This window comes from Aptenodytes forsteri, unplaced genomic scaffold (assembly GCF_000699145.1).
Source record: "Aptenodytes forsteri isolate BGI_AS27 unplaced genomic scaffold, ASM69914v1 Scaffold524, whole genome shotgun sequence".
Lineage (NCBI taxonomy): Eukaryota > Metazoa > Chordata > Aves > Sphenisciformes > Spheniscidae > Aptenodytes > Aptenodytes forsteri.
In genome coordinates, this window is record NW_008794226.1 from 24,363 (window position 1) to 29,348 (window position 4,986).

At 50.1% G+C, this 4,986-nt stretch overlaps 1 long non-coding RNA gene across 1 annotated transcript; it reads right to left on the reverse strand.

Moving 5' to 3' along the window:
- Nucleotides 1-481: 481 nt before the first annotated feature.
- Nucleotides 482-4,126, reverse strand: LOC103904279. The gene is made up of 4 exons (XR_002086276.1): nucleotides 4,011-4,126; nucleotides 3,572-3,781; nucleotides 2,961-3,269; nucleotides 482-596 (listed from the first exon to the last, which is right to left on the reverse strand). It is a non-coding gene; the product is annotated as an uncharacterized LOC103904279 (long non-coding RNA).
- Between the last annotated feature and the right edge of the window lie 860 nt (nucleotides 4,127-4,986).

A 4,986-nucleotide genomic window follows, 5' to 3' on the forward strand; every position in this document is an offset into this window, starting at 1 on the left:
CTAGCTAAACCTCGAACGTGGCCTGAAGCATCAGGCGAACTACCAATTGCCTGACTAAACCCCAAACCACACTTCCCAGACTCCAGCAGTTATACATATTTTAACTGTTGCTTCTGCCTTTTTGAAGCGTAGCTCTGCTACACGCACTATTTATACAGATTGCATGAAACAAAGGACTCGCGTGCAGCCCTGCAATTTCTTTGGGTTCTGAAGAAAACAAAATCGTCGCAAACAGAGGGACATGTCTCAGCTAAATCTCTCTTAAATGCTGAGTAGTTTGAGGCGCTGTGGCAAAAAGGCTTGAGCTTAACCGAGAGCCAAATCAGACTTTGCAGGATGCCGGCGCTACGGGAATGTCCCCATTTGTGTCTCGCAACTATTGAAAGGAGAAATGGATTTGCCCGTTTCTAAAGGGGCTGGTGTGAGCCCCCGGGTGACGGCTGGGAAAGGTTGCAGGTGTGAAGGACGGCGATACCGGAGGAGGAAGGATCAAAATTTATTCTAAACGTGCCAGCGTTGTGCTGTTGCTCTCGGGAGGAAGCACGGCCCAGGCAGTGGTTCTTCCCAGATGTACAGAGGCGAACGTCAGCGAAGAGCTGCAAAAGGAGAAGATCTGGTTAAAGAGTACCATCCAAAACGCAGAGCGGTGAGCTGCTCCGGATCCGTACCTGGGAAAGGAGGAAACCTGTTAGAGGGGTGAAGTGCCAGAGCACTACGATATAAAATACAGCAGAAAGCAACCCTGAGAAGAGCCCAAGCTCACAAGAAGGAAAGCAGAGATCCCTTACTGCAGGAGGAGGGCGATGTCGGCGTAGTACAAAGTGATCTGCTTGAGCCTGGCCCCTTTGAGCACCGAAAAGATCAGTGGCTTCGGGGTGGGAATCAAAGGGGCCCCAGGTTGGCTCCAGGCTCCCAACGGGGTCTGCGGAACCAGAGTTTGGCTGCTGCTGGGCCACCCCAGGGAGGAGAGCAGGAGAGAGACGAGACAGAGCCAGGGCAGCAAGCCGGGGACGGTGGGGACGGAGCAGCCAGGAGAAGGTCTGGGGACAGAGCTTGCTTCTGTCCCCCCCTACATGCGCTCCTGCACCCCCCCCGTGCCATGGCCCCGGCACCTTCCATCCTTACCATCACCTACAGCCTTGGGTGAACCTAAACGAACACCCAGGAGCTGAACTCAGCCAGGCCACGAGGAGTTGGGAGTGGGGAGCGAATTTGGCAGCCTGGATGCTTCTCCACTTGAGAGGCTTTGAAAGGGAATGTATTTTTGGACCATTAAAGATCAACTGTTTCTGGCGCCGGCCAATCCCTTTCAAGAGCAGCACCAAAGGAGGTCAGTGGGATGCGGCTGGTCAAATACTTTGTACATGAACATCATCTCTCACCCCCTCAAGTATTTACAGACCTGAGAGCATTTCCTGCTGTTCCCCCCCGTTGAATATTTGGTGTCTCTGCTTTCTCTAGCAGGACGGTGCGGTGCGCCTCGGTTAGTGGTGAAGACGTGAAGGACCACCCCAGTGCCGCCCTTCGGTACTGAAAATAAAAACTAAAGCAGCACAATTGTGTTTAGTCACACAAATGGCAACAGATTTACCCGGCAAGCGGTGAAACAGCAGTGCACGATAATGAGAAAAAATATGCGGGGGTGGTGGTGGTGGTGGGGAGATGGGGTGGAAAGAGGGAGTTTTATTCTCCAGGGGTTTTTTGTAATCTTCATTCACCATATTTAGTAGGCTTGTGACTTGCCCTTGCTAGCTCACGGAGAATTCCCCCAAGTGTTTACTCCCACAACCTAGCAAATGCCTCAATACACATCATGGAAAAAATACAATCGACATCTTCACTCCCACTAGAGAAGGAATTCTAACTTGCCCGGCACAGACCGGGAGTATGTGCCTGCGAGAGAGACAAATACTGCTTCATTAGCTCGCCTCAGATGTGGTTTACTCCTCAAATGACCTGGTCAGGGCTGCACACCACCTCCCTCCCTTCCTTCACCTAAAGAACCGCCTGACCTTTGATCGGAGCAATAGGGACAGGAATGTGGGTCCTTTAACCCTTTCCTCCGACATCAGTGAGCTGCTCTAACTTGGTTAACAAAGTTGATGGTCCCAGGATTTTCAGGGATCCAGAGCTGCCGTGAGGAGCAGAGCCCTTCCAAACGTCTTTCTTCCTGCTGTCGTTAGGGAAGAACAGGCTTCGGTGATGGAGATCCGTGTCTACCGAGTACAGAACGTGGAAACAAAAGGGGGATCGCTGCGAGCTCGGGATTTTTTTGCACCTCTATTTCAAAGCACAAAACTTTTGTAGGGGAAAAAAAACAGAGTAATTAGGCCACTTGGGTGTTCTCAACGTGCTTCCAAACTGACCACATGGCAAGGACGCACAAGAACTCATTTTAATTTGTCAAATGCAAAATCTCCTACAACTGAGATACGTACAAGGTAGAGCGGAGCTGGAGAGAGGAGCTGGAATGAGAACGCTTGAGAATTACGGATGATTTTGCAAATGGGATGCGGTACGAACGCAGCAACCCAGGCAGCTTTCCTCTATCGCCGTTCCCCAGTCCGGCCCCACCTTACCCCGGCACAGGGGACAGCGGGAGGACGGTGCACGCGAGGGCCGGCTTATTAGCAGTGGTACGGTCTCCGAGATTGTCTAGTGGGCGATCACAGGCGTGCAGGGACGCAGAGCAAGGCGGCAGAACTGAACGACACGCGCGCAAGTCCGCGTGCGCTTAACTTGCGCAGCCAGTGACGACGACTAGCCACTAAGCATTGGCACGCGGCTTCAGCGTGGCTGTGCCGCTGGCTGGGGGTACGTTCGAGCGCTCGCACGCTCTTCGTAAAGAAAGCAAAGGGAACGCGTCGGGGCGATTCCAAACTCTCTTGTGCTACAGGAATATGACTTTTACCTGTTCCCCCAGTGCTAAAAACTATCAGCGGTGCGATTAAAGTCCTCACCTCCAGCAGTCTCTGCCTTGATGAAATCTGTGACATGGTGGCGTGCAAAGGACGTCGACTTGGGCTGGAAACACGCGGTCTGTAATCCCTGACATTTCTCTGAAGAGGTGCATCGTTATGCTCTTAACCTCTGCTTTGCGCATCTTGTTTATGGTGCTTTGCACACAAAAAATCACACGAACTACCCCGATTTTTCCTCCAGCTCATCTTTTTTCCTATTCTCTTCTTTTTTCCACGCACGTTCTTTCCTTCTTCATGAGGAGAAACCGCCCCTCTTCTAAGGACAGGCTGAGTAATTGCAGTGTTTACCTAAAATAGAACACAAACTTCGAATTAAAGGAGGGCGGGGGGAGTGTGATTGGCAAAAGCATATTAAACCTTTTCAAGTCTCCTGAAATCCTTTGTGCGGAACAGCTTTGGGAAACTCGGCCTGCCGCCACCCTCCCCCTCTTGGAGAGCGTTCCCCAGGGCAGTGCCCAGGCTGCAGCTGCTGCTGCTCTGGGGGAGTCAGCCCAGCCTGACACACAAATAAATACTACATAAATAAATACTTTCTTCCAACAAAGACCCGAGGAAGAAAAGCTGGGTAGGAGGAGAGGAAGGGAACGTACGTGCTGAACCTGAGGAGCTTTGGGATGGCAGGGGGAGCTCGGTCTCAAATACGGAGGAGCGAGGAAAGGCAGGAGAGCTTGTAGCTGCAACCAGGTATAATATAGATTTTATGCAAAATAGATATATTTGCATAACGATATAGCTCCATTTTCAGTCAGCCCCTCTAACCTTCAGTCAGCCCCTCTAACCTTCACATTTCAGTGTGGAGCCTAAAAAAAAGAAAGACTTAAAGCACAGAAGGATTTAACACCTGCAGGCGCAGGGGGGATAGCGTCACATGAAAACCGGCTTGAGCATTTAGGGTGGAAAAGGGATTTTGGCTGTTTAGTTCCGGTGCTCTTCACCCACAGGTGACAGAGACTGGAAAATGTGCGTACGACGAGGCGAAGACGCGGGATTGTGTGTGCAGAAAGAGCAGGTGGCAGCGGGAAACCCCACCTGGTGACGATTTCGTGTTGCTTAGGTCTAAGAAATTGCGTCCTTCGTCGTATTAACAGACAACTTCTGCAAAGTCTTCATTTGCATTTTAATGGAGCTCTTTCTAGGAAGGCGCTGCTTGGACTCTGTCACAATATAAAGTAAAGAGGTAATTTAAAACATGCTGGAGTTAAAAGACATTTCATTTTCATTAATCAGGTTTATTCTCAGTCTTTTCAAAATTAAAGGTATTTAGGGTATGTAGGAGGAAATGGGGGGGAGGAAAACACATGACGGAACATCTGTTTATTTAAGTTACAGATTAAAAAGCGGAAAATACAGGTTTTGTGAGGGGACGTCCTAGAGATTAAAAGCACCTTGTAGAAATGGATTTGAATAGAGTAGGCATAAAAGTCGACGCTGAGGTTTCAACAGTAGGTCTGCCTACTTGAAAGCCAGAGGTGAAGAAAATATATAGGATGAGGGAAAGGAAACCACGGAGGAAATTTTTAAACCTTAGGCACGCAATTATCCGGGCAATTACTGTGATTACACACCTAAGTCGGTTAACTCTGCAAACAAATGGCCAACCCAAGTTACTCGTATGTGTACTTCCCCAATTTTGGGCACAATCATAGTATGCAAATATTGATAAGCAGTTTGAAAACATTTTATCTGCTGGACCAGCTCCTGCTTTCACAATCCAGCAACCGCACAGATTTCAAGAACGATTCCCTCGCTCGCCACAGCTATCGTACGGTCGGCGTTGGCTTCCTCCACGCTCCAGACCTATCCTGTCCTGTTAAGCTCTGTCCTTTGAAATATAGGGCAGTTTCTGTCAGATCCTTCAGCACGACACTCAAAAGGGCAAAACCCTGCCCTCTGTTGCAAGAAGAGGTTTCTCATCCCCGGATCTGACGGCACCCTGCGCCGACGAGTAACTGTGATCTCCGTTCGCAGTGGCAGACCCTCATCCCCCAGACCTCCAGCCACGCTC